This window comes from Podarcis cretensis (genome assembly GCF_951804945.1).
Source record: "Podarcis cretensis genome assembly, chromosome: 9".
Taxonomy (NCBI): domain Eukaryota; kingdom Metazoa; phylum Chordata; class Lepidosauria; order Squamata; family Lacertidae; genus Podarcis; species Podarcis cretensis.
Window position 1 is genome coordinate 4,608,038 of NC_137178.1, and position 13,298 is coordinate 4,621,335.

At 48.0% G+C, this 13,298-nt stretch overlaps 1 protein-coding gene and 1 long non-coding RNA gene across 3 annotated transcripts in view; one reads left to right on the forward strand and one right to left on the reverse strand.

The window, feature by feature from the left end:
* The window catches only part of ADAM33 (ADAM metallopeptidase domain 33), a 104,574-nt gene that overhangs the window by 15,789 nt on the left and 75,487 nt on the right, over positions 1-13,298 (forward strand). The window lies entirely within an intron of this gene.
* The window catches only part of LOC307224476, a 516,482-nt gene continuing 504,941 nt past the window's right edge, over positions 1,758-13,298 (reverse strand). The window contains exon 2 of the long non-coding RNA XR_013842563.1: positions 1,758-1,963. This is a non-coding gene — a long non-coding RNA (uncharacterized lncRNA). The remainder of the gene's footprint in view (positions 1,964-13,298) is intronic.

Below are 13,298 nucleotides of genomic sequence, written 5' to 3' on the forward strand. Positions count from 1 at the left end.
GGCCAAGCTGGCATCCCTCGCTGCCTCACTGTGGCAGGGAGTTCCACAGTCCCACAAACTTCTACCATGTCTGATGTGACTGAGACACACACACAGAGAGAGCAGAAAAACCTCAAAACAACCCATTGGTGTGTCTTTTATTGCCCTGCTCTGTCCTCTGTCCATTCCAGTCATGACACAGAGAGAAGCTGTCGGTTTCCGCTATATATAGTCCCAAGTGCGGTTGCCAGAGGGGAATGTAGGCCAAGCATCTCCAGGTTTTTTAAAAAAATTATTTTCACCCTCTCCTCCTCCCCTGGGACTTGGCGTTCTTTGGGAAGGCCGCAGCGAGGGTATAATTTTGGGACGAATATTCTTGCGGCAGTGTTGTTCTTACTCGCAGCGCCCAAAGGCTGGTTGCAAATCCCTCGGCCACTCAGAGGAATTACAACGAAGGAGGGTCAGGCCCCTGGTTCCTTTCTAGGAATCTGATCGGCCTCCAGCTGTGCAGGGCAGCCTTCGTCAACCTGGTGCCCTACAGAGGCTTTGAACTACAACTCCCAACCATTGGACTACAATTCCCGTCATCCAAAGCCTCTGGAGCTGCCGGGTTGGCAGAGGCTGTCCTAAGCTATTTTGTAACCCTCGTATCCTTGCAGCTGTTAAATCCCTGTAGGTGAAATTGCATGTGCTGAACATTTAGGGGTGGTTTCAGCAAGCCACTCCAAAGAAGGGAGAAGGAGGGCTGAGGCCAGCCCTAGACCTGATTTCTTTTTCCAACTGCTAGAAAGAATTTGATTTCTGCAGATATTTGTTGGTGCTGCATTGTTTATTCATTTGCAAAAATAATTGCATGCCACTGTGTCATTAAAAAAATATACCAAAGTGGCTTACGGCATAAAATATAAGACAATAAATACCACAAGAAAGTTAAAAACAGGCCTCAGTTAATCGTTGCAGATGGATGTACAGGTGAAACTCGGAAAATTAGAATATCGTGGGAAAGTTCATTTGTTTCAGTAATTCAACTTAAAAGGTGAAACTACCGTATTTTTCGTCCCATAGGGCACACCGGCCCATAGGACGCACCTAGTTTTTTGGGGGGGAAATAAGGGGGGGGGGGAATTATTTCCACCGACCCCAGCCCCCAGAACAGGCAGCTCTCCGCAAACTTCGCGCAGCTCCCCCACTGCTTATGGAGAGCTGCGCGAAGGCTGAAGCCTGGAGGGCGCTGAGCTCAGTGCCACCCAGGCTTCTGGGTGCAGGCAGCTCTTCGCAAGCGACTTCGCACAGCTCTCCCATGGCTTGCGGAGAGCTTCCTGAAGCCTGGAGAGCGAGAGGGGTCGGTGCGCACCGACCCCTCTCGCTCCCCAGGCTTCAGCGAAACCTGCATTCGCCCCATAGGACGCACACACATTTCCCCTTCATTTTTGGAGGGGAAAAAGTGCGTCCTATAGGGCGAAAAATACGGTAATACAGTGGTGCCTCGCAAGACGAAATTAATTTGTTCCGCGAGTCTCTTCGTCTTGCAGTTTTTTCGTCTTGCGAAGCACGGCTATTAGCGGCTTAGCGGCTTAGAAAAAGGGGGGGAAAGGGAAAAAACTCGCAAGAACTCGCAAGACGTTTTCGTCTTGCGAAGCAAGCCCATAGGGAAATTCGTATTGCGAAGCACCTCGAAAATGGAAAACTCTTTCATCTAACGAGTTTTTTGTCTTGCGAGGCATTCGTCTTGCGGGACACCACTGTATATGAGATAGACTCATGACATGCAAAGCGAGATATGTCAAGCCTTTATTTGTTATAATTGTGATGATCATGGCGTACAGCTGATGAAAACCCCAGATTAACAATCTCAGAAAATTAGAATATTAAATGAAATCAGCAAAACAAGGATTGCAAATAGAGCAATATTGGACCTCTGAGAAGTAGAAGCATGCACATGTACTCAGTACTTGGTTTGGGCCCCTTTTGCATCAATTACTGCCTCAATGTGGCGTGGCATGGATGCTATCAGCCTGTGGCACTGCTGAGGTGTTATGGAAGACCAGGATACTTCAATAGCAGCCTTCAGCTCTTCTGCATTGCTCGGTCTCATGTCTTTCATCTTTCTCTTGGCAATGCCCCATAGATTCTCTATGGGGTTCAGGTCAGGCGAGTTTGCTGGCAATTCAAGCACAGTAATCCCATGGGCATTGAACCAGGTTTTGGTACTTTTGGCAGTGTGGGCAGGTGCCAAGTCCTGCTGGAAAATGAAGTCAGCATCCCCATGAAGCTCGTCTGCGGAAGGAAGCATGAAGTGCTCCAAAATCTGGTAGACGGCTGCGTTGACCCTGGACTTAATGAAGCACAGTGGACCAACAGCAGCTGATGACATGGCTCCCCAAATCAACACAGACTGTGGAAACTTCACACTGGACTTCAAGCATCTAGCATTGTGTGCCTCCCCATTCTTCCTCCAGACTCTGGGTCCTTGGTTTCCAAATGAGATGCAAAAGCTGCTCTCATCTCCCCAAGAGATTTGGGGAGCCATGTCACTTGTTTTGTATACATTTTTATTTTTGCCTGGAAGATTGCATCACAGAATTCAGAGAAGGGCACATTTTGAGGGTTGGCTGAGTTCCACCCCAAGTGTGTGAATCTTGGAGGGCAAATGAGCTTCGCTTGAAAATGTGAACTGAACACATTTCTCCCTGCATCTCTAAGCGCAGCCGTGCGTTTCCATGGCACAATGGAGCATCCTAGGCAGGCCCAGAGAATGCATGGCCCTGAAGGGGGTGATATGTTTGCTGTACAGTTTAGCAAGGCCTTGGGGTTTCCGAGAATAAAGAGTCTTTCTTTCCTTCCTTCCTTCCTTCCTTCCTTCCTTCCTTCCTTCCTTCCTTCCTTCCTTCTTTCTTTCTTTCTTTCTTTCTTTCTTTCTTTCTTTCTTTCTTTCTTTCTTTCTTTCCCTCTCCCTCTTCTTTCTTTCTTCCTTCCTTTCTTTCTTTCTTTCTTTCTTTCTTTCTTTCTCTCTCTCTCTCTCTCTCTCTCTCTCTCTCTTTTCTCTTTCTCCCTCCCTCCCTTCCTCCTTCCCTTCTTTTCTTTCTCTCTCTCTCTCCCCCCTCCTTTTCTTTCTTTCTTTCTTTCTTTCTTTCTTTCTTTCTTTCTTTCTTTCTTTCTCTCTTCTCTTCTCTTCTCTTCTCTTCTCTTCTCTTCTCTTCTCTTCTCTTCTCTTCTCTTCTCTTCTCTTCTCTTTCTCCCTCCCTCCCTCCCTCCCTCCTCCATCTCCATCTCCATCATCTTCTTCTTTTCTCTCTCTGTCCGCCCCCTTGCCCCCTTCTTCCCTTCTTCTTCTTCTTCTTCTTCTTCTTCTTCTTCTTCTTCTTCTTCTTCTTCTCCTCCTCCTCCTCCTCCTCCTCCTCCTCCTCCTCCTCTCTGCTCACGAAACCCGACGAGGAAGTGGTGAGATTGTGGCGGAAGCTGCCACCTCATTTTTCACAGCAGCTGCAGAGGCGGCTCAACCACCACACAGGTGTGACAGGAAGGGAAACTGAGTCAGTCCATGGGCAGGATCTGCTAGGCGGGTGAGTCTTTTAAAGCTCCCATTAGCATTTCCTTGCCATTTTTAGCCTTTTCAACAGAGGAGCCTGCGATTCACACTTGTTCGCATTTGGCACTACAGTTTTCAGTTCGAAAAGACGCACCAAGACATTAAATTATGCCATTTGCATCTCTTCTCAAAGGAGCTCGAGATGCCGTACAAACACTCCTCCACACACCATCCTCACAACAGCCCTGTGAGATAGGCTGGCTCAGACACTGGCCAGCCCCAGGTCACTCAGTGAGTTTCATGGCTTAATGGGAAGATTTGAACCCTGGTATCTCAAGCCCTAGCTAGACATTCTAAGCCAGGGGCCAGCAAACTTTTTCAGCAGGGGGCCGGTCCACTGTCCCTCAGACCTTGTGGGGTGCCGGACTATATTTTTGGGGGGGAAATGAATGAATTCCTATGCCCCACAAATAACCCAGAGATGCATTTTAAATAAAAGATCACATTCTACTAATGTAAAAACAGGCTGGGCCAGATCCGGCCCCCGGGCCTTAGTTTGCCTACCCCTGTTCTAAGCACTGCACCCCACTATCTCTAGATGCGTTAAAAATGAGTTAGTTGTCTTTGAAATGAGTATTTTAGGATTAAGCACACTTAGAGAGTGGTGGTGCTATGGGTTAAACCACAGAGTCTAGGGCTTGCCGATCAGAAGGTCAGCGGTTCGAATCCCTGCGATGCGGTGAGCTCCCGTTGCTCGGTCCCTGCTCCTGCCAACCTAGCAGTTCAAAAGCACAAAGTGCAAGTAGATAAATAGGTACCGCTCCGGCGGGAAGGTAAACGGCGTTTCCGTGCGCTGCTCTGGTTCGCCAGAAGCAGCTTGGTAATGCTGGCCACATGACCCGGAAGCTGTACGCCGGCCCCCTTGGCCAATAAAGCGAGATGAGCGCCGCAACCCCAGAGTCAGCCACAACTGGACCTAATGGTCAGGGGTCCCTTTACCTTTACCTTTACAATGAAATACATATTTATCATGTGACAAATAAGACGTTTGGTGCATATTTTCATAGAATCTTAGAACTGTCAAGTGGCAAGGGATCCCGAGGGTCATGTAGTCCAACCCCCTGCAGTGCAGGAATCCAGCATCTTGTTCTCACAGTGGCCATCCAGATGCCCCAGTGGGAAACCCGTGAGCAGAATTCGAACACAGGAGCCTTCTCCCCTCCCACAACTGGTATTCAGAAACATCACTGCCTGTGGTCCTGTTAGCTAGGGATCATGGGAGTTGTAGGCCAAAACATCTGGAGGGCCGAAGGTTGCCTAGGCCTGGTTTAACTCACAGTTTAAGTCTTCTTTCCTGAATATTTCAACAATCAGCTTTACCAAGGGTAGATCTACATGCAGGAAAAACACACATTATAAATAAGTCAGAAATTAAAGTTATAACAAAAGAAGAAGAAAACCGATATGGAAAAATTGCAGAACTTTTTTTTGCTCTCCAGCGCCATCTGCTGTTGCATGTTTAAAAAGGTAAAGGTAAAGGTACCCCTGCCCGTACGGGCCAGTCTTGACAGACTCTGGGGTTGTGCGCCCATCTCACTTAAGAGGCCAGGGGCCTGCGCTGTCCGGAGACACTTCCGGGTCACGTGGCCAGCGTGACAAAGCTGCATCTGGCGAGCCAGAGCCGCACACGGAAACGCCGTTTACCTTCCCGCTGGTAAGCGGTCCCTATTTATCTACTTGCACCCGGAGGTGCTTTCGAACTGCTAGGTTGGCAGGCGCTGGGACCGAGCAGCGGGAGCGCACCCCGCCGCAGGGATTCGAACCGCCGACCTTTCGATCGGCAAGCCCTAGGCGCTGAGGCTTTAACCCACAGCGCCACCTGCGTCCCTGCATGTTTACAATACATTTAAAACACCTTTTTGACTAATGTAGCTGAGTCCCGAGGGTCTGCAAGCTATAACGTTAAGAGAGAAGGAGGAAAACCTTTCTCTCTCTGCTTTTTTCATGCCGTGGAAAACTTTATAAACCTTGACCTTGTCATCTCTTCCTCGCCTTTCCCTCTAAACTAAAAAGTCTTGAACACTGTTTCCCTAGGCTCTCTGCAGTTCACGTCTCAGAGTGCGAGAGCCCAGAGGATTCTGGGAAATCCATGTGTGTGCACAAGTGAGACTGTGCGAGTGTGTGTGTGCAAATGCTTCCCTCTCCCTTGCAGTCTCAAGGTTAGCTTGGCTTGGCCTTGAGCTCAGGGCTTAGATAAGTGACCGATAATTGCTTTCATTTTTGCTTTTCTTTGGCTTGACCCTGCGGCAAAGGGGCCGCCTTCTGCCAGGGACGTTTAACTCTTGGAGGTGTGAAAAATCCCCAGCGTTGGTGGTGGAGATCTAGGGCGGTTGCAGGACTCGCACTGCCGTAAGGGACAGGAGTGGAACGTCGCCAGCAGGGCTAAATGCCAAGGGTGACATGAAGGGCTGTGTTATGCCAGGAATGGGGTGGCGAGAGCGAATTCAGTGTCGTTTTCTGCGGCACATCTGATTCCGATGGGCAGAGCTCAGTGGCTTCTCCCTGTCTCTCTGTGTGTGTTTGTGCAATGTGTATTTGTGTGCGCGCATTTTGAAACCTTGGCGAGCCCATCCTTACCGAGTGGCTGGCATTTTGAGAGGCAGCGCCGTGCAGTGGTTGGAGTTTCCGACTTGGACCTGGGAGCGACCAGGGTCGGGAACATGGGTAGGCAAACTAAGGCCTGGGGGCCGGATCCGGCCCAATCGCCTTCTAAATCCGGTCCGCGGACACTCTGGGAATCAGTGTGTTTTTACATGAGTAGAATGTGTCCTTTTATTTAAAATGCATCTCTGGGTTATTTGTGGGGCATAGAAATTCACTTTTATTTTTATTTTCAAAATATAGTCCGGCCACCCACAAGGTTTGAGGGACAGTGGACCGGCCCCCTGCTGAAAAAGTTTGCTGACCCCTGGTCTGGAACCTCACTCAGCCATGGGGTTGACCTTGAGCTCAGTCATTGCCTCTTAGCCCCTCCTCCTCCTGCTAAGATTTCCAGCAATTGGTAATCGGAATATTGCTGTCTTCGGCTAGGGAGGCAGAGCCGAGCCGTCATGACTGATAGCCATCAATAACCATTAATTGATCGAATCCCCTTGTAAAACCATCTAACTTGGAGGCTGTTATTGCCCCCGGAGGAAGTGAGTTCCGTAGTTTAACTGTGCTGCATGAAGAAGGGCTTTCTTCGCAAGGGATGCACAGTATAATAATAATAAAAAAAATAAAAATAAAAATAAAAAAAATAAAAATAAAAAAATAAAAATAAAAATAAAAAAATAAAAAAAATAAAAAAATAAAAATAAAAATAAAAATAAAAAATAATTTTATTTATACCCTGCCCTCCCCAGCCAAGACTGGGCTCAGGGCGGCTAAAACCCGATATAAAAACAATTGATTAAAAACAAGATTAAAATACAACATTAAAATGCAGCCTCATTTCAGCAGAAACTCCAATCAAAAACTTTTGGGGGATGAAAACATCAAATCTTCACCAAGGCCAACTATTCAGACTGGTCCTACATGGCCCAGAAAAAAGCCAGGGAAGTCTCCAAATAGGAGTTCCATCACAGAAGGAGAAAGGAAAAAGGAAAAGAGGGGGAGGGGATCAAGTTGATTCCAAGCCAAAGGCCAGGCGGAACAACTCTGTCTTACAGGCCCTGCAGAAAGAAATCAGATCCTGCAGGGCCCTGGTCTCATGAGGCAGAACGTTCCACCAGGCCGGGGCCAGTGTTGAAAAGGCCCTGCCTCTGGTTGAGGCTAATCTGACTTCCTTAGGGCCCGGGACCTCTAGGATGTTGCTATTTATGGACCTTAAGGTCCTCTGCGGGGCATACCAGGAGAGGCGGTCCCAGAGCTTCGAGGGTCCTAGACTGTGATAAAACCACATTGGCTGTTTCTCCGCACTGCAAAAACCTTGGTCCTGGGCCTTCTCCCTCTCTCCCCCTCTCTTTCCTGTGAAAACTCTTTCACAGGCTAGCCTGGGCTGCCAGACACTTGGCGTGCCTTGCGAGGCTGACTCAGTCCTTTCTCCTCTCGCGGTTATTTTTTATTTTTAAACACCTGTTTGTCATCTGGTGCCTGGAAGCCGAAGGGCCTATTTTCAGTCTCGGCTGGGGTGATGCATTTTGCAGTCACCCGACGGTAGCGCAGGAAGCCGCGAAGGGTTGGGCACTCCTTTCATTAGAGAAGTGTGCGGGTGCACAAGAGAGAGAGAGACTAGCTTGTTTCTTTCCAACACACTGACCTTGCGCGACCTTCGACAAGTAGCTCCTGTTGATCTTCAGTGAAAAACATAGGAATGCATGATCTCTCCCCAAATTGCAGCATGCTGGATCTGCATGGCAACCTGCTAGGTGCATGGCAGCCCCTCTGTCCCAAATCAGGGTCTTTTGAAGCAACATGCAATAAACATGCATGCCACTGAGTTGTCGTATACAGTCATAGCTCATGTTATGTTTGCTTCAGGTTGTGCGTTTTCAGGTTGCGTCCCGCGGCGACCTGGAAGTACAGTGGTGCCCCGCAAGACGAATGCCTCGCAAGACGAAAAACCCGCTAGACGAAAGGGTTTTCCGTTTTTGAGGTGCTTCGCAAGACGAATTTCCCTATGGGCTTGCTTCACAAGACGAAAATGTCTTGCGAGTCTTCCGATTTTTTTCGCTTTTTTCTCCCTTTTTCTAAGCCGCTAAGCCGCTAATAGCGCTAATCTGCTAATCCGCTAATAGGGTTGCTTCGCAAGACGAGAAAACCGCTAGACGAAGAGACTCGCGGAACGGATTCTTTTCGTCTTAGAATCATAGAATCATAGAATCCTAGAGTTGGAAGAGACCCCAAGGGCCATCGAGTCCAACCCCCTGCCAAGCAGGAAACACCATCAGAGCACTCCTGACATATGGTTGTCAAGCCTCTGCTTAAAGACCTCCAAAGAAGGAGACTCCACCACACTCCTTGGCAGCAAATTCCACTGTCGAACAGCTCTTACTGTCAGGAAGTTCTTCCTAATGTTTAGGTGGAATCTTCTTTCTTGTAGTTTGGAACCATTGCTCCGTGTCCGCTTCTCTGGAGCAGCAGAAAACAACCTTTCTCCCTCCTCTATGTGACATCCTTTTATATATTTGAACATGGCTATCATATCACCCCTTAACCTCCTCTTCTCCAGGCTAAACATGCCCAGCTCCCTTAGCCGTTCCTCATAAGGCATCGTTTCCAGGTCTTTGACCATTTTGGTTGCCCTCCTCTGGACACGTTCCAGTTTGTCAGTGTCCTTCTTGAACTGTGGTGCCCAGAACTGGACACAGTACCCCAGGTGAGGTCTGACCAGAGCAGAATACAGTGGCACTATTACTTCCCTTGATCTAGATGCAATACTCCTATTGATGCAGCCCAGAATTGCATTGGCCTTTTTAGCTGCTGCGTCACACTGTTGGCTCATGTCAAGTTTGTGGTCAACCAAGACTCCTAGATCCTTTTCACATGTACTGCTCTCAAGCCAGGTGTCACCCATCTTGTATTTGTGCCTCTCATTTTTTTTGCCCAAGTGCAATACTTTACATTTCTCCCTATTAAAATTCATCTTGTTTGTTTTGGCCCAGTTCTCTAATCTGTCAAGGTCATTTTGAAGTGTGATCCTGTCCTCTGGGGTGTTAGCCACCCCTCCCAGTTTGGTGTCATCTGCAAATTTGATCAGGATGCCCTTGAGTCCATCATCCAAGTCGTTGATAAAGATGTTGAATAAGACTGGGCCCAAGACAGAACCCTGTGGCACCCCACTAGTCACTCTTCTCCAGGATGAAGAGGAACCATTGATGAGACCCTTTGGGTTCGGTCAGTCAGCCAGTTACAAATCCACTGAGTGGTAGCATAGTCAAGACCGCATTTTACCAGCTTCTTTACAAGAATATCATGGGGCACCTTGTCAAATGCCTTGCTGAAATCAAGGTAGGCTACATCCACTGCGTTCCCTTCATCTACCAGGCTTGTAATTCTGTCAAAAAACGAGATCAGGTTAGTCTGACACGACTTATTTTTCAGAAATCCATGCTGACTATTGGTGATCACAGTATTCCTTTCTAGGTGCTCACAAACTGTTTGCTTAATGATCTGCTCCAGAATCTTCCCTGGTATTGATGTCAGACTGACTGGGCGGTGATTATTTGGGTCCTCTCTTTTCCCCTTTTTGAAAATAGGGACAACATTTGCCCTCCTCCAGTCTGCCGGGACTTCGCCTGTTCTCCAGGAATTCTCAAAGATGACTGCCAGTGGTTCTGAGATCACATCTGCCAGTTCTTTTAATACTCTTGGATGCAGTTCATCTGGCCCTGGAGACTTGAATACATCTAAACTAGCCAAGTATTCTTGTACTATCTCCTTAGTTATTCTGGGCTGTGTTTCCTCTGCTGAATCATTTGCTCCAAATTCTTCAGGTCGGGCATTGTTTTCTTTATCGGAGAAGACTGAGGCAAAGAAGGCATTGAGGAGTTCAGCCCTTTCTGTGTCCCCTGTTTGCATTTCACCATCTTCTCCTCTGAGTGACCCCACTGTTTCTTTGTTCTTCCTTTTGCTACGAACATACCCATAAAAGCCTTTTTTGTTGCTTTTAACCTCTCTAGCAAGCCTGAGTTCATTCTGTGCTTTAGCTTTTCTGACTTTGTGTCTACACGTGCTGGTTATTTGTTTGAATTCCTCTTTGGTGGTTTCCCCCCTTTTCCATTTTTTGTACACATCCTTTTTTAATCTTAACTCAGTTAAAAGTTCTTTAGATAGCCACCCTGGCTTCTTTAGGCACCTTCCATGTTTCCGTCTCATTGGTATTGCCTGAAGTTGTGCTTTTACTATCTCCCTCTTAACAAACTCCCAGCCATCATGCGAGGCACCACTGTACCGGAAAGGGTAATTTCCGGGTTTTGCTGCTCCCGCATGCGCAGACGCGCAAAATGATGTCACACACATGTGCAGAAGCTGCGAATCGCGACCCCCGCACGCGCGGAAGCGTGCGTTCTTTTCAGTTTGCGAACGGGCCTCTGGAACGGATCCCGTTCGCAACCAGAAGTACCACTCTATTGAGAAAGGGAGAAAAAGGCACTCTGTCTACATGGTGCATAATTTTCTATACTTCACCCACCTGTTACTTGCCTTTTCTCTAAACCAGGGGTCGGCAAGGTTTACTGGCCATGGGCTGGATCACTCCCACGGAGATCGTCTGTGGGCCAGACTGGTGCAGCACAATGCTGTAAATCGCTTCCGTGCATGCCCATATGCCAAAAATTGCTCCTGCGCAGAAGTGATTTTTGGTGCCCGGACATGCACAGATGTGATTTCCGGTATCTGCGCATATGCAGATGCAATTTCTGGCGCTGCACGGCGAGCCCCCCATGCCACGCTGTGCTGCTTTAGCGCAGCATGCAGGGGACTCGCAAGACGGGCAGCTCAGTTCAGGGGCAGCTCGTGAGCCAGTAAAAGCGGTCTTTGTGGGCCGCATCTGGCCCATGGGCCGCACGTTGCTGACCCCTGCTCTAAACTGAAAAAAAGCCCGAGTGTTGTCACTTTGCAGGGGACTTCTTGCAACTGCTGTTTATACATAGTCTGCTTTATATGCAAAGCTGTGCCCTTTCTTTTCTCGCAATGCATAACTGTCTAACTTTGGCAGGTACAGTGGTACCTTGGGTTACGAACTTACTGTATTTTTTGCTCTATAAGACGCACCAGACCACAAAATGCACCTAGTTTTTGGAGGAGGAAAACAAGAAAAAAAATATTCTGAATCTCAGAAGCCAGAACAGCAAGAGGGATCGCTGCGCAGTGAAAGCAGCAATCGCTCTTGCTGTTCTAGCTTCTGGGATAGCTGCGCAGCCTGCATTCGCTCCATAAGACGCACACACATTTCCCCTTACTTTTTAGGAGGGAAAAAGTGAGTCTTATAGAGCAAAAAATACGGTAATTCATTCTGGAGGTCCATTCTTAAATTGAAACTGTTCTTAACCTGGGGTACCACTTTAGCTAATGGGGCCTCCCGCTGTCGCCGCACAATTTCTGTTCTCATCCTGAAGCAAAGTTCTTAACCCAAGGTACTATTTCTGGGTTAGCGGAGTCTGTAACCTGAGGCGTATGTAACCTGAAGCGTATGTAACCCGAGGTACCACTGTATGAATATTCGCCTCCTTGCCTGCTCTGGGATCTTGGAGGAGCACAAGCTTAACATGAGTCAACAGTTTGTGATGAAGCAGCAAAAACAGCTCACATTATTTTAGGCCGCATCAACAGAAGTATAGTTCCAGACTGAGGGAAGTAATAGTACCACTCTATTCAGCCTTGGCCAGACCACACCCGGAATACTGTGTCCAGTTCTGGGCACCACAATTTAAGAAGGATGTTGACAAGCTGGAAGGTGTGCAGAGGAGGGCGACCAAGATGACCAAAGGTCTGGAAACCAGGCCTTATGAGGAACGGTTGAAGGAGCTGGGTATGTTTAGCTTGGGAAAGAGGAGACTGAAAGGAGATATGATAGTGATCTTCTAATATCTCAAGGGCTGTCACATGGAAGATGGAGCAAGCTCTGGAGGGTGGGACCAGACCAATGGCTTCAAAATACAAGAAAAGGGATTCTGGCTAAGCATTTGGAAAAACTTTCTGACAGTAAGAGCCAGTGTGGTGTGGTGGTTAAGAGTGGTAGACTCGTAATCTGGTGAACCGGGTTCGATTCCCCGCTCCTCCACATGCAGCTGCTGGGTGACCTTTGGCTAGTCACACTTCTCTGAAGTCTCTCAACCCCACTCACCTCACAGAGTGTTTGTTGTGGGGGAGGAAGGGAAAGGAGAATGTTAGCCGCTTTGAGACTCCTTAGGGTAGTGATAAAGTGGGATATCAAATCCAAACTCTTCCTCTTCCTCTTCTTCAGCAGTGGAACAGTCTCTCACAAGAGGTGGTGGACTCTTCTTCCATGGAAGTTTTTCAGCAGAGCTTGGATGGTCCTCTTTCATGGATGCAGGACCATCTTACCCATAGGCGCTAGGGGTGTGGGGCACCCGGGCGCCGGGCTCTTAGGGGCGCCAGGCTGAGTGTCTGGGGCCTGAGAGTTGAGTCCAGGGAATAGCCCACCCATCGGTCGGAGCGCCACAGCGGCCTCTTCTACAGCAGGTCCTGCGCCACCAGTTCGGGGGCGACCGAGCCAGCGAGACGCTGAGGTGGCCGACCAGCTCCGCCCTCCTGCACGCCTGGGACTGGGCAACCTGGGTGTGTGTGTACTGGGCGATCTTTGCACCCTGGCACCACATGTGCTTAAGACAGCCCTGCATGGATGCTTTAGCTGAGATTCCTTCATTAATTTTTTTTAATTTATTTAATCGTTTTTTCAATACAGACATCAACCACAAAAAACACATACAACAAAAACCACAATAACACTAATAATACAATTTAACAATTCAGATTTGAGTACTGATATACCTATGACTACACCTTTTTAACAATATTTCCCCACCTCTCCTCCCCCTACTTCCCACCACTTTCTGCCTTATCACTTAAGTATTCATTCCAGATTTCTTCATATTTATCCATTCTTATTTTGCGTCGATATGCAGTTTGTTTGTATGTGACTAGTCTGTCCATATTGTCAATCAATGTGCTCAATGGGATCTTTTTGCGGCTCTTCCAATGAATCAAAACAAGTTTTTTTGCTTCTAATATGGCACGGTACACCCATTATTATTTTTTTACCCCTTGTAATTTCCCACGTTTCCGG